The 26071-nt window shown below is 36.9% G+C and overlaps 1 pseudogene; it reads right to left on the reverse strand.

Moving 5' to 3' along the window:
* Positions 1-3232: 3232 nt before the first annotated feature.
* LOC112406129 (tyrosine--tRNA ligase, mitochondrial pseudogene) lies at positions 3233-4519 on the reverse strand (annotated as a pseudogene).
* Positions 4520-26071: the final 21552 nt, after the last annotated feature.

Here is a 26071-nt window from a genome sequence, read left to right on the forward strand (position 1 = left end):
CACAGTTTGCAAAGGCAGATTTCTCAGCGACAAAGAGAGAAGCCTGAGTTCACCCATGGCCAAGAAAGTTTCCTATTCATCCAAACAATTCTGTGAATGGGGGAACAGAGACAGTGTCTTCTCTGATCCAAAAGGCTACGAGGAAAAACCAAACTCATCTGAGATGGCAAAAGAGACATGAAGAGGGAATGAGCTACTCCTGGGGCTGCTGCAAACTGGCGTTAAGATCTAGCATGAGTTATTTCAATTCTCTCCCTCTCAGTTCCCTAATACATAAAATGAGAACATTCGATAAATCATTCCAGCTTTTAGATTTTACGATTCTAAGCAATACAACGTGAAGAAATACCTGAAGATATTTAATATTTAATAAATTATATCCTCCCGTGCAATGTCCACGTAATAAGAAAGGTGACATGTATTTAGTGTCCTTAGATAGATAACGGCAAGAAAGGAGACAACTGCTCCAAGTCCAAGGATTATACTTTTGAAGAACATGAATAAATTTTTTCACTGGGAGAACTAAAATTACTGAGAGAAAACATAAGTACAGAGACGAAGCAAAAATAAACCATAGTGCCACGTCTCCACAGAAACTCTGGAGAGTAAACATATATGCCACAAGCATGATGCTGAGGGAAAACAAATGTGTTATAAGCATACATTTTGCTAGAGTTTAAAAGAATTTAAAAAATTCTAGCCACTACGTGTTAGATAGTAGTACTCTCTAAAAATTATCGTTGCATCAGCATTATTATTTAATGGCATTGTCCATTGTTTCATTGAGATTACTGACTCCTAAGCATCATACAGTCCTAGAAATGGAAGAACATTAAACGACATGTAGTCCACTCCACCTGATACTTAGCATCCCTACCAATAGGCCATTTTATGCCCCCTCTTTTTTTAACTGTATGAGTCATGCATGATACTCATCTATGGTCCAAGTATGAGGTAGTGATTTACCTAAAACAGGAAGCAAGAGATGGGATGCTACCCAGAAAATCCCAGTCTCACATTTTGTAATGAAACTTTTATAAGCATGTGATATGGAAATTCCCTAAAAAACAAAAAAGGGCATTTAAACCATGTCCCTCTCCCTCAAAATGAAACTCTCAGAAGATCACTTCACATTCATGAGACGTCCCTGTCCTAGATGGAGACGCCTCTAAGGAGACCTACTACATCCTCTGCAGGTCAGCCAGACACCCGTGTGAGGCAGCTCTCCCATTGCATGCTAGAGACAATTGCTTTTAAATTATTTTAAAATAAGAAGACAAAACAGTTTAACCCCAAAATAGATTAAAGTTACTAGAACAGATGAAAGACCAATGCTAACCAATTTAACTTCTTAACAGACAAGAAAAGGAAGATAAACTGCAATGAAAGACGTGTTTAGACACAAACACTAAGCAACTCATTTGTTCTGATGCTCAAGCCATGCTCTCTACCAGCTCAAGATGTGGACTGTTTTCCATGATACCCTAAATCAATTTTAAGGGAACACAGGAAAAATTTATAAAATGTACATAATAATTTGCCCTGTTTTTCCTTTACAGAGTAATTTCTCATACCCATTTAGGGTTTATAGTAATAAGTTCTAGATATTTTCCTTCTTTGTGTTTTACCATTTTGAATCTTCTTATATTCTTTCTTTTACTTGATGAATAATCACTGAAGAGTGACCATGTGCTCATAGTACTAGATACTAGATAAATAAACTTAAATAAGACATTGTCCCAGTTAGTTTTATAGTGGCAGAGACAAACATGTAAATAAAACTTTTACTAAATTGTTAAGTGTGCAATGATACAAGTATAATACTGTAAAATTAAGCAATGCAAAGGAATGACTAGGCATTAATGTCTATGAGAGAAGTGCAGGTCAGAAAACCATTGGGGGTAGTTACACTGGAGATGCATATGAAGATGAATTAGGTGTGGTGGTAAAGCACTCTAGGCAGGCAATACATTAGTTCTAATACTTATTACACTTACTACTTAGACTTACTAACTTTGATACTAAAGTTCTCTCTTTGTAATACTTAACAACTGAAACAAGTAAATTTTGTTTTCCTCTGATCCCTGAATTGTTTGTTTTTCCCTCTCCTTTTGAAACTCCAATTACATATACATTAACTAGCTTGATACTGCGCCGAAACTGAGACTACTGTCTTTTTGTTTGTTTTTTTTTTTCTTTATATTATTCCGTTTGAATAACATATCATTTTGCCTTCAAATTCTTGGAATCTTTAACTTGTGTCCAAGTTGCTGTTAATTTCATCAGATGGATTTTGTAGTTCAGTAATTTCCACTGGATACTTTCCATTTTTTAAGGCGATGAATAACCGAAACTGAGACTACTGTCTTTTTGTTTGTTTTTTTTTTCTTTTATTATTCCGTTTGAATAACATATCATTTTGCCTTCAAATTCTTGGAATCTTTAACTTGTGTCCAAGTTGCTGTTAATTTCATCAGATGGATTTTGTAGTTCAGTAATTTCCACTGGATACTTTCCATTTTTTAAGGCGATGAATAAATTTAACTATACTGAAACAGGCTAGGGACTGCAAAACTGAATTACAAACTTCTGAAAAGTCAAGTACTGATTTTTGTTCTTTTCTCTGAAAAGAAATGATTTCTACTGTAATTTCTAATGACAACTATGGTTTCATCCGATACTTTTCTTCTTTTTAAGAACTATACTTACTTCCTAAATAATGAAAAAATCAGAAATGTATGTTTCCAAATACTAGATTTTGCATTCCTAAAGTGGACACTAGAGGCACTGCTGATTTTAGAACAACAATAAAACACTCCTAAGACCAGTGAGATACAAACCTGATAAAAAGTATCCACAATCCCTTAAACTACCTCTTTTTCATTGCTTCTCCTCAACTCCAAAAAATAGAGCAAGAAGGGTAGGAGAGGAAACACAGCATTTAATATTTTCATGAAGTATAACTTAAAAGAAAAAAGATTAACCCAGGAAATTATGGTTTTCTATGGTAGTCGATGTTTACAGATCAGGAAATAAAATACTCCATCATCACATAAACAACTTATTAACCAGCCTACATAGATAATGAAATTACTTACAGTGTGAAGCCGAGAGTATACTCCAGTCTCTGTTGTCTTGATTTGCATAAGCAGAGGCATAAGTTCTTTCTTACATCTCGAGAATGAATGATGGCTGTTTGAACCACAGGAATTTTCATCAGAGCTGAAGCCATTTATGGTGTAAAGATCCCTTTTCCATCATTAAGAATGAAAAGTCCATTCTTAAGAACATGTGGTCCAACAACTAAAACACTCTCAGGATTTGTTACTTGTCTGTGATTAATACCGACTCCACCTTCTGCAATCCAATACCCTCGGGGACCACCTGGAATGGCATTTGCTTTGCAGCATGTATCCAAGACACTTGTCCCAAGGTTAAGAACTAATCCGGAAAATGAAGTTTCTTTAAACAACTCTTGATCAGACGTGACCTCCAGTGCATTTGTGCTACTATAACAAAGGGCTTGTGTACATTTTTTAGCAGAACCCAGCCCCTCTTGCCCATGAACAAGCTTTGCTACTTTCGCAGCAAGTCGTTTCTGAGGACGCCAATTTCCTGGCTCTTTAACCCGAAGCTGCACTATGTGGTCAATCTGTGCAAGGGGCACAAAAGTGAGGAGCTTTTACCTTCCTACGCAATCATCTTGCTTCCTGACCAAGAACTGATACAATTCAAAACGAGGTGTCTTAACTGTTCAGCCAAAGAGCACTGCCAGCAGACTTCCCAGTTTGGATCCGGGTGTACTTGTAATTAGGGGAACAGTGATTCCAGACCCGTCTTCTCCAGTCAACTTGTTGATGAAGTCGTACCAGGACATGATATTGCCCAGCTGACCAGATGCACCCAGCTGGGCTCGAACAGGTAGCAGAGGTCTTAGGCCTACAGCACCTGGTGTAAAACCTCGTCCAAGCTCCTGGTCTCGCGGTTCTCGCCCCGCATCCGGACCCGGACGCTCTTGCGCAAGCGTCAGCCTCCGCACCCCGCCCCCACACCCAGTTGCTCGGGGCCGCCCCAGGGCTGAGCTGAGCCGCTCTGGGAAGCTGCTGCAGGTCCGCCCGTCAGCGAAGAGCTGCCGGTGAGGAGCAGACGGGCTTGGAGCCTTCGATGCGGGGCGCTCGTTGCTTCCCACGCGCTCCGCAGTCGGCGCCTGGCGCGCGCCTAGCTTCCGGCTGCTCGGGTGGCCCGCCTTCCATGGTGGAAGAGCGCAGGGAGCTCTAGCTTTGCCCTCCTCTAGGGGAGGAACTTCTAAAACAGACCCCGAGCCTCCTACACCGCCAGCCACCCCTGGGCACCAGAGTGGGCCTCACGCAGCCGCAAGGGAAAGACTCCTGAAGGGCCTGGGGCACCGAACTACCTGCCTGAGATAAAGGACTGCAACGTGGGCGCCGCCATCTTGGTGCAGGCCCGAAGAGAATGCTGGGATTTGGAGGAGGGTCCAGCTACATCCTTCAGTACGCATTCCACTTGGTAAGTTTTGATAAACTATATTAGAACTATAGAAAATTGTACAGTTGTGTTGGTATGTATGTGTATACTATATAAAATCACCACAATCAAGATAGCAAACATTTATCACCCTCAAAAGCTTCTTTCTACTCATATATATATTTTTTCTGACTTCTTTCAATTAGAATAACAATTTTGAGATGCATTCATATTTGTCAATAGTTTGTGGCACCCATTTTTTTATTTGGTATAAATATACCACAGTTCATTTATTCATCTGATGATAGACATCCTGTTTCCAGTTTTGGACTACTGGAAATAAAGGTGTTAGGAACTTTGATGTACACATCTTTGTACACATAAATTCTACTTATTTTGGGTTAGTACCATAGAGTGATAGTATGTGTATGTCTAACTTTATAAGTGCAATAGCTACCAAGTATTTTCCAATGTGGCTGTACCGCTTATATTTCCACCAGCGGTATATGAGAGTTCAAGGTAGTCCACATCCTTGACAACAAAAAGCATGGTAGGAGTTTTAAAAATTAATTTTAGCAACTCTAATCTGTTTGTGGTGCTATCTCATTGAGATTTTAATCCGTAATTTGTCTCATAAGTAATAATACTGTGCATTTTTTCATGTGTTTATTACATATCTTATTTTGTGAAGTATCTGAGGTATTGCTAATGGTTTAATACCATGGTTTGTGGTCTTATTATTGAATTATAAGACATCTTTATATATGCTGTATGCACATTCTTGATCTGATACATGTCTTATAAATACTTTCTCCTAATCTCTGGCTTGCTTTTTCATTTTCATGGTAATGTCTTTAAGAAAGCAATGGATCTCATGTTCATGAAGTCAAATTTACAGATATGTATACTTTTCTATCTATATAGATCCATAGATATATATTATGGTTTATATTATTTCTGTTCTGGGAAAACTTTGCCTACATCAAATTTTTAATGATTTTATTCTAAGAATTTTACAGTTTCTCATTAAACATTTAGATCTATAATCCGTTTTGAGTTAACATTTGAGAATGGTGTGAAATAATGGTCACTTTTAAAGAATATATGATATCTAGTTGTTCCAGCATAATTTGTTGAAAATAATATAATTTCCTATTGAATTGCCTTAAAACCTTTATCAGCAATCAACTGGCCAGACTTCTGGAATCAATTTGAAGAGGGTCAGAATTACAGAGTGTTGTCCTCACCCTTAATCGAAGAAACTGAAATTAGTAACTTCTTCTAAACCATCAGAGGGCTTGGTGGAGAAAGAATGGGTTGATAATAGGTTGATTACAAAGGAGAATTTTTAGGGTTATGGAACCATCCTGTATGAAACTGGATTACTGGGTATATGACTATATGCATTTGTCAAAACCCATAGAGAGTGGACTTTACTGTATGCAAATTTAAAGTATCAACCAATTTGTCAAGGGATCCTAGCATGGAATACAGATGGTGGTGACATGTAAATATAAATATATTACAACTATATGATATGACTTCAGTGAAGGGGGTGAGGGGGAAAAAAGCAACTAACCTAAGTAACTTTAGAAACTGTTTTCAATGAAAATTGTAAGGCTACTGGCAAGGGAACCATATATAAACAGTGTACATTAATTATTAAATTGATTTCCCACAAGTATGGGTTAGCAATTCTGAAACTACTTTACATGTATTCTAGGGAAAACCAAATAAGTAAATAGATTACAGATGATAGTAGCCAGGTTTCTTACTGTCAGATAAAAAAGTTAAAAATAATTGAGAGAGGAGGTCTACAATGAGCCCTGTGGTGCTGGATTAGCATGGGGTACACTTTAGACATGTACATGTGTATGGCTTTGTGTACACACATGTATTTCTTAGTTCTGTCCACTGAGAGAGGCTACAAACAATGGCACCTCAGTAGCGATGAGCACACCCAGCACTCAGCTCTTGGTTTCCAGACACAATTATCCATTAAGTGTAGCCAAGGTCCTTTAGGAAAATGACTGATTCTAGCCTAAGGCTGGAAAAATACAAGAAGATTAGGGAGCTCTTGTAGTGCCAGAAAGGAAGTTGCAAAGGAAGGGAAGGGGAGGGGAGGGGTGGAAACAGGAACCAATTAAAACAACTCCCAATAGCCACAGCTGGAAAGATTTGAGCAATAAATAAATGAGAATATCTTATTACAACCCCAAATATAAAATAAGTATACATGCATTCATATTGATATAAATAAATGGTTAACTGAATAAATAAATGGGAAGAAGGAACAAATACTTCTTTCTGAAGAATTCCATGTAATACGTGTTTACAGTTCCTCTCCAGGAGGTAGAACTTAGTTCCAGTCTTCTTGGGTATGGACTGGAATTAACAACTGCTTTGCAAAATGTTGAGTGTCATGAGGGAAAAATAAAAACTTTACACCAGAGGAGGCTGGAAGACACCAGCTAAACCAAGTGATCAAGGTTAACATCACCAGTCATAAGTCATGTTGATATTATGTACCTCCGGGTATCATGCAGTGAGAAGTTGTATCAGTCAGGATTCTCCAGAGAAATAGTAACAATAGTAGGTAGGTAGGTTGATAGATAGATAATAGATAGTTAGATTTATTTTAAGGAATTGGATCATGTAATTGTTGGGATTGGCAACCTGAAATTTGTAGGGCAAGTTGGAAGGCAGGATTTGATTCTGCAGCCCTAAGGTCAAATTCCTTCTTTTCTAGGAAATCTCAGGTTTTTTTGGGGTTTTTTGTGGCGGGCCTCTCACTGTTGTGGCCTCTCCCGTTGCGGAGCACAGGCTCTGGACGCGCAGGCTCAGCGGCCATGGCTCATGGGCCCAGCCGCTCCGCAGCATGTGGGAACCCACGTGCCCTGCGTCGGCAGGCAGACTCGACCACTGCGCCACCAGGGAAGCCGGAAATCTCAGGTTTTGCTCTTAAAGCTCTTAACTGATTAGATGATGCCCACCCACACTTTTCTAATTAACTTTATTTTAGATGTTAATCATACGTAAATTATGAGGGGTTTTACTCACCTGTTTTTCCCCTATTGCCACTCTACTCTTCAGGCACGATATTGGCAAAGCAGTTTCTCTATGAGGATAATATGCTCCTAGCTCTAAGACAGGGAAGGAAAACATTCTCAAACTTTTTAAAAATATTATCCTATTAGAGTTAGTAGCATTCCCTTTGGGTGGAAAAAACCACATATGCATAAAGAAAGACAAATAATTATATGCCCACATGCACACAGAAATTACCTCTGGTTATTAAATATTAAAGATAAATTCTATTTTTATCTGTATCAGTTTTGTACCTTGCTATTTAAAAACCCCAAATATTTATTTGTAATAATTTTCCATAGGAAAAAGAATTCTTAGGTTCCTCCGTTCAAAATGTAGTTCTGTTATTTTCAGAGAATTTTTCATCCAGGAGAACTCAAAGATCTTTTCCAGAGCTGTGTTGAAAGCTTTGTAATTGTTTTAGAATTGATTGCTATATGAAATAGGTTTATGTGTTCTGACAGTGTGTTAATACAATAAAGGTAATTTTTAGTAGCAAAGGAGTTACAGTTTTTCATTGGTTGTAATAAGGTTTTTTTTTTCCGCTTTTCATTGCTGCCTCTTTGTAGATAAAATGGGGTTTCATAAGCTCTTGTTTTTCAACATTGGTTTATAAAAAAATTTTTTTTTCATCAGCATGCCTTGTTCAAGGCTAAATACAGCTCAGAGGTAAATACATCCAAAAAAGCCTTAAAAAGATTTATTGTGTTGTGCTTAATGGGAAATATTGTTACCGTAGAAATACATTGTAAGTTGTAAGGTTGAATGTTTGTTTACCAGGATACTTTAAAGTAAATGTAACAGCCTTGTTTTCCAAAACAGATAAGCTGCTTTTCCTCTGGTATCTTTGTAATATTTTCAAAATAATTTTCTTGGGAATTAAGTACCTATTTCATCATAAGTAGAATATTTCAAATTTATATTTATCATTCAAATGTAAACTATGTAGTTGGGATTATTCATCCTCTAGTACTAGAAATGTTTTTATTGGTTTTATATGAACTACACAGTTCCCACTTTCCATGACTGGGTATCACTGTTTTCTTCCTCACTTTTTTTTTTTTTTTTTTTTTTTTTTTTGGGGAACACGGCCCCAGTTCCCACTTTCCATGACTGGGTATCACTGTTTTCTTCCTCACTTTTTTTTTTTTTTTTGCGGTACACGGGCCTCTCACTGCAGTGGCCTCCCCCGCCGCAGAGCACAGGCTCCGGACGCGCAGGCCCAGCGGCCACAGCTCACAGGCCCAGCCGCTCCGCAGCATGCGGGATCCTCCCAGACCGGGGCACGAACCCGCATCCCCCGCATCGGCAGGCGGACTCCCAACCACTGCACCACCAGGGAAGCCCCCTTCCTCACTTTTAAGTACTATTTGTGAAATTTTGTAGATATACAAATGTGCACACCAGAAGAAACTAGTGGAAACCGACCTCTGATAGAGGCCACTAGCAGTGGGTTATCAAAGCCACTTTGTACAGTTGACCCTCTGTATCTGCCGGTTCCACATCCTCTTGTACAATCAACCCAAGTGGATCAATGGTTTGTTGAATCTCTGCATGTGAAACCCACGAATATGGAGGGCTGACTGTAATCCGTACATTTTATTTGAGGGACTTACACATCAGAGGATTTTGATATCTGGAGGGGTGGGCAAGGGGAGGTCCTGAAAGCTGCACTTATAAACCCAGACATAGGAGCAGACTTTGGAGTGGAACCAATCTGTGTAATGAAGACTTTCCATACACAGTTGCTTTCCCAATGGAAAATGGTAAAGAAATGGGAAGTCTTGTGTGGCAGTCAAGACCTCCTAAATATTTAGCAATTGGTAAAATAAAAACTAGCACAGGGCAGGCCTGGAGAGGATAAATGTCTCAAGTTCAATTCCCTACTCCATACGTGCTGACCTGAGCAAGACGTATTCCTCTGTAGGCCTCTGCTTTCTGGTCTAGCCCTGGACACTGGCTAGCTGAAGGATTTTCACCAAAGGCAGGGGAGAGAAACCTACTAGGATTGCCTTATTCATTCAACAGTCACTGAAGGGCCAGTCAATAGGTATATAGTTTTGAGCAAAATCACATATGGCCCTTGTCTAACAGATCCTATAGTCTAGTGAGGGATATAAATAATAAATAATAATAGCTCGTTTGTTTATTAATAATAATTCAATAACCATTAATGTTATTAATATTAATAATCATTATTATTGTTTTACATAACTAATCTGTATTGAGTTATTTTCCAGAAAAATTTCAAAAGACTTTAATTTATCCAATTGTCACATAAACCTGTGTGGTTAAATACCATCATTGTCTTCACCTCACAGAAGATCTGGGGCACATGAATTTCCAGTAGCATTGCCAATATCCTGTAGCTGGTGAACTGGAATTTAAACCCAGCATAACTCACATTACCTTTCAGTGAGTAAATAACTAATGCACAGATAACAGCTTAAAATTAGCTCTAAACAGGAAATGAATCTGGTGCAGTGAAAGGGGGTTACAGAGATGAGTTGTTCAGCATGTATTAGTTAACCAGAGAAAGCCCCTCTGAAACTTGAAGGCTGAGAAGGAAGAAGCCAAATGAAGAATAGAGGGAGGGCTGCTTAATAGATAACAGATGAAAAGATTCAGAGGCAGGAAAAAATATTGCCTGTGAGAGTAATTGAAATGAGGTATTTGGCTGTGAGAAAGTATGTATGAGAAAGGATAATTAGATTGACTCCAAATTGGGCAGGTAGGCAGGTCCTGGGACCAGTTTCCTTTACACTCACCAAACCCCTTCCAACCTACACTGAAAACTCATTAGACATGCTGTACTGATGTAAGTGCGTTACTCATTTGAATCATGTGGAAGAAAAATAAAATTTGAGTCCAGTTCACCATTGGAGTATATAATTCCTAAGGTTGTTTCAAACCTTAGAAGCCTTGAGTTTTGGGAAACTCAAATGTTTTCAAAATAATTTACTGATTCTGTATATGTTCTAGGAAAATATGATCATATCTCACATCAAATGGCTACTCACATGCATCAGCTGCTCCCCTTAAATACATCTAGCTTATTCCCAAATCCATATTTTTTAATATGCTTTCATTCATCTTGATATACTTATTAGTGCCTACCTTGGGCCAAACACTACAAATCCTAGGGTTACGAACATGAGCAAGATAGGTTTGATTGTTACTGTACTGGAGTTTATAAGCTAATGGAGCAACAGAAAGTTAAATACATAACTAAAATAAAATATAATAGGAGAAGTAAAGTATTGGGAGCACATAACAGAAGGGGAACAGAGATAGAGATTGCCAGAGAGAAGTAATATCTAGGTTGAGATATGAAGAAAGTGGAAGTTAGAGAAAAGGTTTGGGAACAATAGTAATTTAGCTCAGGCATTGGCAAACTGAATCTAGCCTACACCCTGTTTTTTTTTAAAATAACTTTTTATTGAGATACATTTATGACCATTCATTTTTCTTTTGTCTGTGGCTGCTTTGATGCTACCATGGCAGACTTGAAGTTGAGATATGAAGAAAGTGGAAGTTAGAGAAAAGGTTTGGAACAATAGTAATTTAGCTCAGGCATTGGCAAACAGAGTCTAGCCTACACCCTGTTTTTTTTTAAAATAACTTTTTATTGAGATACATTTATGACCATTCATTTTTCTTTTGTCTGTGGCTGCTTTGATGCTACCATGGCAGACTTGAGTAGTTGTGGCAGTGACTGTATGACTCACAAAACCTAACATATTTACTATCTGGCTCTTTGCAGGAAACGTTCGCTAATCCCTGGTTGTAAAGCCAGTAGAGAGTTCTATCTGTGGATATTGATAATGGGAGGAAAATGTTGGCTTGAAGATGTAGTTTTGTGACTTAGCAGCAGCACGTGCATGGTTATTGAAACCATAAAAGTGAATGAGATTCGCTTATTCATGCCTAGGGAGATCATGTGTAGATGAGGGTCTTGGATAAATCCTAATATAGAGCAACATTTGAGAGTTAGGTAGAGGAAGATGAGAATGTGAAGAAAATCAGGAGAATGTATTGACTTCAAAGACAAGAGCACAGAGTGTTTCAAAAGGCATGGCTGACAATGTTGAATGTTCAGTGTGCAGGGTGTTTATTAGGAGTGCTTATAGGATCCTCCAACTTTGGAAAAGAAAGGAAAGGAACATTATTGGGTGGAAAGAGAAGGAGAGCTATAATGTAGCCTTAATGACATCCTTGGCTGATTGCATAGGGAGCTTTGGAGCTAGAACAACAATCCTACAATGATCAATCCCTGGATTTGTTGCCCTGGTAAAGGTGGAACCTCGGTGAGGATGCTCTCTGCAGCTGAGGCTGCCTCTGGAGGGATTTTCAGCTGCAAACTGGCAACAGCACACACAGCACATTAAAATCAAGCCCTTCCTAGAAGGAGAATATGGAAATCATTGTGCATGTACTTTGTAGATATGTTAAGATAAAGTTTAGGGACTCTCTTTCTTTAGTGTTTTTTTATTTTTTCCTGAAAAAGAGTAGGTAACAGAATCCTTCTAACTGAATAACCTTTAAACTTGAAGGGCAGTAGTTGGAAGTATTCACATAGCGATGACAATCCTTATTTCTGTATCATCTCCAGCATCTGATTCCTGAATTTGAAGTGTGGTTTTTGTACTTACTGTATAATCTTGGTCAACTTACTTACTTCTCTGAGACCTAGTTCTTTCATCTATACAATAGGGGCATAATAGTGCTCACCTTAAAGTGTTATAATAAAGGGAGAATGAATTAACATGTGCAAAGAACTTAGAACACCTCCTGGTATGTACTAAATGCTTAATATGTATTATTATTATTAATTTTACTAACCTATTGCTATTGTCCATAATGCTGTACAGTTTTTAATTAATAACATTATTAATAATAATAATGCATTCTTTGTCAGAAACTGTGGTACATGACACACAACTCAGTTATATTTCATATAAAACACAGATTATTCATACTAGGTAAGCACAGTTATATTCATTTTCAAGAGGAGAAAACTGAGGCTCAGGGAGGCTAAGGTGGCAGCTTAGAAAGAGTGGAACTGAAGCTTGAATGCAGTATGCCAGACGTTCAGTAGATCAAAGATATCTAAATATCAATGCACTAGTGTTGGAAAACTACAAAATATCTCCTTTCCATTCATAATACACAAGAATAAGCAATGTATTTGTTTCATGAGAATAAGCAATATATTTATTCCTGGGAAGAGGAAAGCAATAAATTTGATTCAGGTTGTTACCAAATTTCTAAATGTGTGATAGGATAGCTCAAATGTTGATGAACCAAATTATTATGGCTTTGCATGACATTAAAGTTGTACTACATTCCTTTTCACAAAAATAATTTAAAAAATTGATGTATGTAATATACATTCATTCAACAACCTTTTGTAAGAACCACTATGCACAGGCACCATTCTAAGTGTTTGGGAAACTAAGATAAGTAAGACAAAGGGCTGGCCCTTACCTATGCAGTAGTTTAGGAGAAGGAACAGAAAAGAGTTGTCTAAAAAAGAAGAAGAACAAGTATTGTGATCAGTACATTAAAATCACATATAAAATGCAGAGGAGCCATGATGCAGAAACTAAGTTACTTTAGATGATGGGTCAGGTCAAGTTTACTGGGTAAATTTTAAAAAAAGAGAGAAAGCAGTACTCACGGCTAGCTGCATTTTGGTGAATGATGTTTTTAGAACTAGCTTGGTTCTTGTGTGGACTTGCAGGACTCAGACTTCATCTGTGGGAAATTTGTAGTGTTTTCTGAGAGCCTTCTTCCAGAGGCGTTTGTGTGTCCCGCCAGTCACATTGGTCAAACCCCAGAAATCAGGTTATGAGCATGTACATTTCAGCACCATACCTAATAGTGAAAAATTGGAAACCTTCTGATATACTCACATAGAAAGTTATAATGAAGCCATTAAAAATAGTAAGTTTAAAATAATGATAGACTCTATGTACTGACATGGAAATACAGAAGGGCATATTTTAAGAAGGAAAAAAAAGCAATTCTCAGAAAATCAAAGAAAATAAAATGATTTTATTTAATGATTTCATTTATATATTCATATGTGTGTGTATGTCTATAAAATTCAGTGTAAATGTAAGTGAATGCAGATATTGTTTGTGTGATAGTCAAACCACAGAAAGAGGTTGGAATAATGTACACTAAATTTTTATGACTGGTTTCCTCCAGTGTGGAGAGTGGCTTTAAGAGACAAGGAAAGAGAAAGGATTCTAAAATATTTTACATCATTTTAACTTTTTGAAAATTATAAGTAATTAAAATATGATTCATATACTAATTATAAATACTTTAAAATATTTATTATCTTTCATATATGTCTGGTACATAGCAGATATTCAGCAAATATTTATTAAATGAATTTTAAAATGCAATGTTTATAACATGTATACCCTCTATATATGTTACTAATAGTTGATGATTGTCTGACCTGGCTCCTCTTAGAGTTACTAGGTCAAATTGAATCTGGTAAAATTTTATTCAGCACTATTAAGAGAGGAAAACTTGGGATAAAATTTGATGTGCCCGAACAGTATAACTTAGGATTTTGAGCTCAGTTCGACATGGCAAACAAGTCCAGTGTCAAGTTCTGTTCCTGACATTTACTCTTTATGCAATCCTATACAAATAACTTAATTTCTCTTTATTTGAAATTATTTCTTATGTAAAAATGACAATAACTAACAGACACTTTATAAGGTTTCCGTGGGAAGGATGCTTATCTACGTAAGCTCTTTATAGAACCACTGATGCTTTGCAGATGCTTAATAGCCACTAATGAGTGAATGTTTAGAAGGGCCCCCCATATCCACACACCCTCTTTTCTAAAAATCAACCTGTAACATTTCCTTCTCAGCTATTATGCTTTTTCTTAGTTCTTAAAACAATTGGTAGTAAATTTAACAATATTAGCAAAATAATTTCGCAAAATGTAGACTAGCATCTAATAGACCCTGTTTGGTTCCTATAATGTAATTTGGTGGAGTGCTTATTCTATTTCATCACAACATAAAATATCCAAGGGAAAACAAATTATTGTTCTTATTTGCAGTCTCTATTTTCTGGTATCATTTATAATATGCTGATGAACGGTTTTTGAAAGCACTAACTTAAAAGAAGATAATTTTCAAAGAAGTTTTGTTTCTTCAATTATAAACATTCAGTAAAACCTCTTAATAAATTCAATAGGAATTTGTATAATTATGAATAATTGGAGTTACAATTAAACCCACAAATCTGATAACTCAAAAGCTAATATCTAAGAAACAAGGCCAGTTTTGTATGTACAGTAAAATAATATGCATAATTTTAAAGGTTGATGTACTCTTAAAATATGTCTAAGTATACTAAATGATGTAGTACATTATAACAGTGAAAAATATTTCTGAGCTAATTCAGGGACTGGCTAATTATTAATTACCAGTTCAAAGAAATATAGACTTGAAGCTATGATATTTTCTCTATTCCTAATAATCAGAAATAAATACAGAATTTTATAGCAGGTCATCCAAAATGATTAATTCATTTTGTTTCCAATCAAAGGACATAAATTCCAATCAAAGGAAATATCTTTCTACTGGGAAAAATATTAAATCATACAGGTCAAATAAAGGAGAGAATCACAGAAACCCAGAATGGTTTTGTAAATTCAAGTATAAATAAAACAATTTTACTGGCCAAGGGTAGGTGCGCAGGCGGGATCTGGGGACTCATATTTCTAGTCTACTGGTTTTGAAGCTGTGAGGTGGTGTCTATGTATTATTTTTCATCGCATATCCATAATGTACTGGAAACATTTTAGAAAAGTTTCTGGTCACTATCTTGTTACTTTTGTAGATGAATATTTACGTTTCTGTCTCCTTCAAGCATCTAACACTGCAAATCCAAGTCTCTCAGGTGAATCAAAAGTAAGCCAGCAAAAGACACTTCTAGAACAATATCCAAGTGTTAATTGGTGGTATCTTAGCTTAGGGTTCTTTGTAAATAATATTTGGTCCTGAGATTTTAGTTTTTATAGGAACCAAAAGAATGATTTGCCTAGATACAAATGATTTTTATTAAAATAGAAATATTAATTTCACATTTGTTAGGCATAAGGTAAATAGCTTTATACATAGCACCATATATACTATTTAAAATGGGAAAGTTAGGAATATTCAGGGTTTATATTCCCACTTACATATCATATTTCTGGCTTATACTTAAAAATATACAAAGGGAATTATGGATGTAGTCCGGTAGTAAATGGATATTTTTAAATTATCTGCAGGTATTTAGAAGGTTAATTATTACCATTGTTTCTGCAGGCTTCTAGAAATATAAAATATATTAATATACCTATGGTAATCTGACCTTTCCCCCATCAGTTCTTACAGTGGACAACTTTTGTTTCTGTGACCTATTTTTGACTATATAACTTTTAGAATCAGCTGCTCGTTTTCTACTCCCTTCCTCTACACACACAAAATTAATTAATAAATTAATTACAATTTTAAAAGCCTACTGGTATTTTGAATGGAATTGCCATGAGTCAGCTCATCTTTTTGGAGGAAACTAACATCTTAACAACATGGTATATCTTTCCATTTACTTAGGTCCTCTTTATTTATCTCAACAACATTGTGTAGTTTTACTGTACAGGTCTTGCACCTGTAGTTTTAACTTATATCTTGCCTTTTCATGTTATTTTAAGCTAGTGTATATGGTATTTTTTAATCATTCAGTTTCCAAATTTTCACTGCCAGTATATAGAAATACAGTTGATTTTTGTACATTTACCTTGTGTTTGCAGATGATATTTTCCAAGAATGGCTAAAGCAGTATATATTCCAAACTACTTTTTCTTCTTACAGTGTAACATTGACATTCTGCATGTGATTGACTGAATATCTTAGATCTCTAAGTTAAAGATTTTCATCAGATTTTGAAAAAATTGACCCTTATTTACTCAATTTTGTTTCTGCACCCCCTGCTTTCTGGAACTACAATTCTGTCTGCCTCGATAGTATCGCACATGTCTCAAAGCTTCTGTTTAGATATTTCAACCTTTTTTTCTCTCAGTTGGACAGTTCATTGTGAATAATTTCTTTTTCAGTGCCTTCCTGTTCATTGATCTTTTGTACCATTCTAAAGTTTAGTCTTTGCTAATTCCATCACTTTGTCATTTCTGAAGCATAATTTTTCCTTAAATTATTCTAAGATTTAATTGTTTCTGTGTATATATAATATTTTATAGGATGTTGGACACCATAATAATTACATAATCGAGAGTATGGATTTTGTATTCTTCCTTTAAAAAGGTAGAATAGAATTGTCTTTTATCAGGCAGTTGAGTTTACTTATTGATAGGCTTATTTATTTTAGACTTTGCCAGAGCTTGTCTACAGTAGTCTTTATTCCAGGGCTGGTTGATCCCTGCCACTGAAGTGTGACCCTTCTTGTCTCTCTACTTAATGCCAGTGTTTAACAAGGTCTCTCCATTATAGATTTATTGGCACGTGGATGTCATTAAGCCCTTTTGAGATCTGGAAATGATTTATATTAAGTTTCCTAATGATTGTTCCATGCCAGTTTTCCTAGAACTAGCATGCGTCTAGAATAGAGCCAAGTTGCATAGGTTCTTCTAGAACCATTGTTTGCACAGCTTAGTATTCAGCAAAGACTCCAGGTGATCTCCCAAAAATATTTGTTAAGCTCCCTTTCCTATGTCACTGTGCCCCACAGTTTTCAGTCTCCCCAGTGTCTGATCTCTATCTCTTCAAATCAGCATCATTTCTGTGATCTACTTGAGTACCCCTCCCTGTGCTAGAGTCCAGAAAGCAGATTCAGACCAAAAGCCAGGGCCATCAGAGGACTCACTTTGTTTGGTACCTCCTCTCAGAGCCACAGTCCTGTTCTGCCTGTTGTTCAATATCTGAAAACAATTATTTAATATATTTCCTTCAATTTTCAACTTACTGTGGGATAGAAATTCCAGTATCAGTTACTCCCTTGTTAAGTTTTGAAGGTGATAAGAATCAAAAGAATGGAATGATAATTCCAGAAAAAAATCTATTGCCAAAATGAAAAAAAAAAGTATATGAAAATTCAAAATTGAGATAATAGAGATAAAGTATGTGGGAATAATTTTATTAAGGCTGGACTTGACTTAATTTTCCAAATTTCTATGTATATACTTGTATTTCCTTCTTAGGAAAACTTTCCTTAATGAGACTATAATATGGGAAGTTCTCCAGCACCACTGAAGAGTAACAAAATAAGTATAATCAGCAAATACTGGGAACCATAAAGAGAATACTCAAAGAGGAAAAAAAGAGACAGCAGTTAATAATATTAGCTCACAATTATTTTCAGAATTTTAAAACAGAAACCGGAACTATAGTATTTATAATAAATAAGGCCTACGCAATGTTTAGGAGTATAGGAAAAAAGATAAATTGAAAAATGTCTCTGATTTAGTAGATGCAAATAAAATGTATTTATGCTGTCATTTAATTGAAAGTCGAATTTCTGAGGATAATCTTTATAGAGCTATATGATTTGGTTCCTCTCTTCATATCTTTATATTGTAAGAAGAGCTTCATTAACTTTTTCTTATACAAGGTTAGAGGCATGCAATAATTTATTGAAGAATCCACATATTTCTACAACATCGTTTCAGGGTATTTCCTGTAAATATTGTTTTATTCAATGTGTGCGGTAGTGCCCTTCACTTAAAAAATGTCTAAGCACATGAAACATAAAAGATATTAGCATTTTAAATACTTCAATAGACAAAAATGAAAAGTGTATAGTATTTGAAACTCAGCAGTTGGAGTTGGTTTTGTGGCGAACATTTTCTGCAGCGCTTAGGTGTGTGACTACCAATGGCTACAATCTTTGTTGCAACAGCAAAATGAAAAGAAAAAGCAAAGTTCTAAAAATGGGACTCCCACAGCTGAAGATTCTCAGCTCTTCCAACCCCTTCCACATCACAGTAGTTTGCAGATATTTCTGAAAATAAGAGCTGCCAAAGGCTGAACAACATAGGGGAATAATTTCATGAAAGATGTTTGTGATTATCACCTCAAAAAGGCATAATTTATAAAGCACTCACTTTAAAAGCAAACAAAACATACTTTCCTTACCTTCCAACAGATTAATGTCTGCCACAGAATTTATTAGATATATGAACAAACAAAAGTCTGTTAAAAAATGAGAAACAGAGTCTGAGAAAGGAAACTTCCAGTGAGGAAGACCGGCAGAGGGAAACACACAGACTGAGTTAGTGAGTAGAGTTTTTAAATATTGAAAGAAAAAAAGAAGGCAGAGAAAATAAAGGCCTGCTGACAAATAGGCAGGGACATAAAAATCAATGAGCCTTTGACAATGGGTTATATGTGGCTGTTTTTTAAAGAGAAAAGTGAAGAAAAGAAGTCTGGGAAATTGGGAAATCATGACAGTCTGGTTAAAGTAGTTATTGATGAAATGTAGGTGAGAGGATGCTGGGTATGGGGATTGAATAAATGGCTCACTAATATTTGGGAAGAGTGTCTAATGAGGTACTATTAGGATGAATCATCATCCTGTTCCAATTCATCATTCTTAATGGCACAGAAGTGAATAATACATGATTGAACATTGTACAGGAATTGAGTTTGCAGTTACTGCTGGAAATATTGCAAATAGAAAAGAACCGTAGAGCCAATGCATTTAATAAATGCAAATATACTGATAGATATATAAGCCAAAATAAAATTATCTTTGCCAAACCGGTTAGGCAGCCAAGAATATTAATGGAAGAAGAAGAAAAGCAAATATAACCCCTAATTGATATTGACATATAATCTGTTAACTAGTAATGTACACATTTTCTTTATTCTTAGACTCTTACATAGAGTAGATCCCTTACAGACAATACATATGGATAAACTGATGTCAGAGTGATGATGCCTCTGCAGACTGGCTCTCTAGACCAGAGAAACACAGGTCCAGTCCTCAGGTCTACAGATTTGTATCATATTCTTAGCTGCTATTAAAGTATCAAATTAACTAATCAAGGAAACCCTAGTTCTGTATTCTAAAGCTAAGGTTTAGCTAGCTTTAGTAGTATGAGGAGGAAGAGAAGTTACCTAAAGAAAACTTTTCACATGACCCTCCAGAAATGGGGAAAATTAGAGAAAATGAAAGCAAGGAAGTTAACAGATGACAGTTTCAAGAAAGGAAGTGATAACCTGTGCCAGATGATACAGAAAGGTCAAATGAAAGGGGAGAGAAATGTTGCTATTGAATTTGGCAGTTAGGATGTCATCTATGAGAATTGACAGAGTTATTTGTGCAGTCTGGATAACTGTGATGGATGAGTGGTTGTTAAGAAAATAGAGCAGATATAAACTATTTTCCCAAGAAAGTGAGTCGCGATGAGAAAAAGGGAAATAGGGTGGTAACAGAAGAAAAGTATAAAGGATAAAAAAAATAATGTTTTAAAATGAGAGATCTTTGCTGAAAGTAAAGAGTTAGTAGAGGGATAAAGGACCTTATTATTGAACTCCTGCTAATTTTTCATGGCTCAGTTCAAAAGCCACCTCCCTTATAAGTTTTCTGATTGCTCACCTGACTCCACACCTGGCTAATTTAGGTTATTTATTTATCTTTGTTTGCTGTGCCTTCTCTGCCAGTACCTACTACCTCGTCCACACCTCAATGGTACCACTCTCTGTAGTATTCTAATATTTTTTTCTCTACTCCGCTAGATTGATTTTCTTTAAAGTAGCAATTATGACTGCATCCTCAGTTTCTATCAGAGTGGATGCTACATCATTTGATTAATAAAGTTGTGTTAATGAATGAATAAACAAATGCAGAGTTGATACAGTTTTCTAAACCATACAGTACTCTTAGCTTATACTTAATCTCAGAACAAGAGTACAGATTCTGGCATAACCAATAACAAGAAATAAGTTAAAGAGGCAATAGGGCATAAGATCAAAAAAATAAGACAGAAAATGTGAGTTTGAGACAAGACTAAGAAGGGGACCACAGTGATGAGTCATCTAAAACAAACCACCAAAAAAGTTAGTGTATGGAACACTGAAAATCAAGGATCTGGAAGATAGACACTAATTCACAAGGAGAACTTTTAAAATTCTGAACTTTTCAATTCCTTCTTACATCAAAACTCTCTAAGTACACAAGGGAATGGTTCATAGGCCAACAATTGATATAATTTCACTTTCAGTTTAAAGAACTAAAAGAAATGTGCTGCTTTAAATATTGCTGTAAGTTGAAAGAGGAGTAGGGATGTATTGAGAACCTCTTTCCAGTGGTTTAAAAGGAGAGAGTTGGAGGAAAAGTCCTATGGAGAACATAAATGGGAGAAGCTTTTATTTGAAAAGACAAAGTTAGTAACATTAGGAACAAAAAAGAAATCTCCAAAGTGGTTAAGATCAAGATTTTAATAATGGACTTAGTGTAAGATCTTGTGATCCTTTTCATCCTATTTCATGTTAAATAGTTGGCAATGAGAATATTAAGATCTTTGCTGCCATCAGAATGCTTGACAGACTGTAGAGTCTTTAACGTGACATGTTTATGGCCCTAAAGTCATGTGCAGTCTGGCTTCAAGCTTTTCGGCTTTCATCATATTCATGGTGCAGTAGAGATGATTTGAAAATTAATGGTGCCAAAGGACAGATCAGCCATACCACCAGTTGAGCTGATGATCAAACTCATCCACAGTTGAGGGATGTACACGATCCACTCATGAAAGAGTTTTCCTAACACACTTATTTGAACTATCAGCAAAAAAGGTGAGGTCATAACTCTTGTTGGTCACTATGGATAACACTAAAAATAATATGACCAAAAAATTGTAGGTATGTGATGTATATGAACAAAGACCGTAGAACTTTGACCTTTAACTCCAATTACCATTTGCAACAAACTAGGTGTCTTAGGTCAGACTGCTATAACCAATTACAATAGCCTGGGTGGCTTATAAACAACAGAACTTTTATTTCTCACACTCCTGGAGGCTGGAAATCTGAGATCAGTGTGCCAGCATGTGTTGTTTCTGGTTAGGCCTTCATCTGGGTTGCAGACTGCCCACTTCTCCTTATATCCTCTCATGGAGGAAGGGGAAAGAGAGCTCTTTGGAGTCTTTTTTATAAGGGCATTAATCCCATTCATGAAGGTTCCAGCCTCATGACCTAATCAACTCCCAAAGGCCCCACCTCCTAGTACCATCACATTGTGGGTTAGGATTACAATATATGCATTTTGAAGAGACACATTCAGTCCATAACACTAGGTATCCTCTATGTTAAGAAATACTCAAATGAAAATGTAGTTATCTAGTAAGTAATGAAGACTTCAAAAGAAAATTTCATTTATTAAAATTATTATGTCTTTTCAATTCTAACAATGAATAACATTCTCTTCCTTTCCCTATATTTTAATAAAAACAAACTTATTCCTTGCATTTTCATTAGCAATTAGCTCTTAACTATGACATACTATGTATTATGTTGGCTTGCATTTTTTAATATAGTCCTGAAATTACTAGAATCTACATGATAAAATAATAAGATTCCATGTGGTATGGAATTTTTGAGAAGGTGATAGGAGTTTATGTAAGCCTTACTTTTAATGGGACTCTTCTTTCATTAAGTCCACACCCTATAGCACCTGATGAGGGAAAACTTTGCCTGAAGGTAGGAGCCTAGACCACAGGACCGCTCAGGATACTTTCCAGTTACCATCTGTGTTTTTATGATCAAAAAAAATTACTGAGAACTCAGAGTAACTGGAAAACAATACAGGACAACAGGAAGGGAAAAATTTACACGCAATCAGGCCCTCAGCATAACTTAAGACAGAATGCTCAGTCTTTAAATAACTGTACGGAAAAAAAGAAAAATTCCTTAATCCTAGCATTTGCTCTCTCTTGCTCACTCCCATTCCCACCTCATTGCCAGGCTTTGCTGTGAAGAAAGACAAATGGAGAAAAACTGCATGGAAGAGAGAAGAAGGAAGGTATTGACAGGGCAAGGAGCGATCTAAAACCACTGCCAGAAATGCTAAATCTGCCCCAAGTCTGAACATACAAAACCAAGTGACCAAGTGAAATAAAATATAGTTAAAGGGAAGGTGTTTAAAAGTACACATGGTTTGGGAATTCCCTGGTGGTCCAATGGGTAGGACTTTGTGCTTCCATTGCAGGGGGCATGAGTTCGATCCCTGGTCAGGGAACTGTAAGATCCCCTAAGCCGTGCAGCACAGCCAAAAAAAATTAAAAAAAAAAAAAGGACACATAGTTTGAAAGGGTATCTTCAAAACACTTAGTTCTAGAGGAGACAAAAGCAGGAAGGAGGAAGCCCCTTTTTAAAAATTGGGTAAAGAAGAGTCAGGGTCCTGAAAGACAAAACGGAACCACAAAATCAGAGGACTCACTATCCCTCTCCCTGCCACCAAAACAAACAAAAGTATGATAAGTTTTCTTCAGTTTGCTATACTGATCGTGGGAAAACTGGCAAAATTCAAGTCAGTCCTGTAGATTACTTAAAAATATTGCATTATTATTAATTTCCTGGTTTCAGTAATTGCACTGTAGTCACGTAAGGTGTCAGCATTAGGGGAAGCTGAATGAGTGATCTATAAAAATCACACCTCTCCAGTAAGCCTAAATTATTTCAAAACAAAATGTTAAAATGAATGTTACACACAAAGAGATTACTTATGTAATGACTTACATTCTAAAACTGTGAAAAGAGCATAGCCCATGTGCGATCTGTAGGAAAAAGGTGAGAATGGCATATCTAATGCCGAATAGGTGCTATTCTATGTGCTTGCACCAAAAAGCTACCACGTTAGAACTCAGGGATGTATGGCTTTGGCAGGCAAGTTAACTAATCTGAATTTCTGCCAAAGAAACACCTTTTCTCACCTCTTATTTATACCTTGCTTTGTATTCAATAAGACTATCCCAAATCTGGTTCCTTTACTTACTACTGCAGTTTCTATTTAGATTCTCAAAAATGTCGGGCGCCTCCTTTCCTACTAACCCTCCTAGATCTCAGGTGTTCAACTTTCCTCTTTTGGCCACTATTCCATTTTCTCTGGATTCTGCCATTCCAAAGTGACTTTAAGATTATCTGAAAGAGGCTGTAAGTATAATTACTAGCTGATCTGCTTCTATAATTAACAAACTTATAGCCACTCTACAAGCCAACTGAGAGATGGCAAAGATTCTTTCATTTCTTTGTTTTGTCAACATGAATAGAATTTGGCTTGGCATCTATGGATTAATTAAAACTTAAAGAGTCAATAAAAATAAAATAGTACTAAATAATAAAAAATAGTAAAGTTTTCACTTTGTAACAGGCTAAGAGCATACTTGCTACATTTGAGGTAGGTAGTATTCCCAACCACATTCTAGAGACAGGGACACTGGGGCACAGAGATGTCCAAAGTCACACAGCTGGTAAGTCACAGATTTGAACTTGGGCAGCCTTCAGAGTCCATGAGCCATTCTGTTTCTATAGTCCAATATTTTATACTGTTTCTAAAGTAGAATCGCAGTATATGCTCCCTTACTGTAAAAATGACTGCCATTTTCCTGTTGGATTGCTAAGATATTCTAACACAGTATAAAGAAAAACATGTTGAATGTTTGCAGGATTGGGGGAGCACCTAAAGAAGATCATCCATTTCACAATATTATGGATTTTGGTTTCTTGTTGAAAGATGTAAATTAGGTCAAAGGTAAGAAAGCAGTGGATGTGGTGGGAGATGAGAGTACATGTTCCGAGGACAGATCTCTGACCACTGAAGGATAGAAAGGAATACAAATAATAAAATTAAGCCCCACAGGCAAATCCCAGGAAGAGACAGCCCCACCCCCATCCCATCCCACCCTGAAGAATATCTGAAGGAGGCAGCTACTGGTCCCATGGAATATCCATACCCCAGAAAGTCTGTGGCTAGTAGGCATCAAGGTGAGGGTGTCCCGCTGAAGGAACTGAGTTTACAGCAAAGGACTGCAGCCTCCCCAACAAATGGCCCTCCATCCATCTTACAGCTGTTTGTTGACACCAGAGAGGAGAAATGTTCACATTGTAAAGCCTGGCTTGCCACTGTAAGGCACAGATTCCCATCCTGAAGTAGAGAAGGCATGGTCGGAACGCCTCTAATGGGGGAGACTGTAGGGCCCCTCTCAGCACGATGGGCGTGCTCACAAGCCTTGACCGCGCCCTGCGTCCTCATCGCCTCTGTCAGTGTGCTACAAGGTTTGAATTTGTTTTCCCTTGATCTACTTTTTGCCTAAATTCTTCACGGAGGGGTTACTATGAGAAACTGTGATGGAGGAAGTTGTTATCACTAATGGCTCTGAAAGTTGTTAACTTTAATGGATTAGAACTGGAGGCATTTTAAACTCAGTGATTTCAGGTAGCAGGGGAATTGAGCAAAAGACTTTCTAGGCTCTGGCTGGAATTTCACAGTTCAAATCACATTAATGCCATTTGATCAAGTCCACGGAAAGAACAATCCAAGCACAAATCCTGTCATTGCCCTGAGCTCCCAGGATTCACTGGCAGGGTTGACTCACCTATTTTTAAATAGGTTCAGATTTGGGTAGCTCTGATGGAAAATCAGAATGATTTTGTCCCATTGCATGAACATTGTATATGCTATTATATTCTCAGAAATTAATAACAGGATGGATTTTTCTGGATACACACTTTTTCACCCAGGTCTTGGGGTGCCTGAGGTGACTTCTTACACAGCCAGGCGTTGTTTTATAGGTAGTTGTCATCTTCCCTCTTGATTTTGTCCAGGAGTGTTCAGGTCACCTAGCTTTGCCAGCTCTACTTTTTATTCTCCAGTAAAGGATTCTCATAGGATTGTGTCAACTTTGCAGAGGAAAATGGATTTTCCTGGGTGGAGAGTATATCAAAGTACAAGAAGTTATTTCCTGAAAAGAATTGCCACTCATCCTGAAGTAGGAAAATGGATGACTTTTGGGGAAAGGAGAAGGAAATTCTTCTAGTCCTGGGATTAATGGGATGCTGAGATTTTGGAAGAGGGCTGTTTTTAGGGCCAGGATTTGGCCAAGACGACAGGTCCATCAGATCCAACCTAACATGTTTTAATTACCCAGCAATCTGCATGGTTGCCGCTGCCAGCTCCCTTCCTCTGAGAAGGTCAGGACACGGGCGGGAAGGGTTGGTTCCCTGAGCCTTTGAGTGGATAGCTTTGAGTCTGAGTAGACACATATGAGGCTGAGAACTCCAAAGCCACAAATTCCCATGACCCTTTGCTGCCATCAGACCCAGTCCACGTGCTGCTGTCTGTTGCCACCCAGTCTGTGGTACTTTGTTATGACGACCCTGGAAAACTAATACAACACTGTTCTGTATAATAACAAATTCTAGCAGTGTGAAACCAAAATGTTTTTACACAAGTCCTTACCTCTGAATCT

This window comes from Neophocaena asiaeorientalis, unplaced genomic scaffold (assembly GCF_003031525.2).
Source record: "Neophocaena asiaeorientalis asiaeorientalis breed wild unplaced genomic scaffold, Neophocaena_asiaeorientalis_V1.1 scaffold124, whole genome shotgun sequence".
In the NCBI taxonomy this organism is placed as follows: Eukaryota; Metazoa; Chordata; class Mammalia; order Artiodactyla; family Phocoenidae; genus Neophocaena; species Neophocaena asiaeorientalis.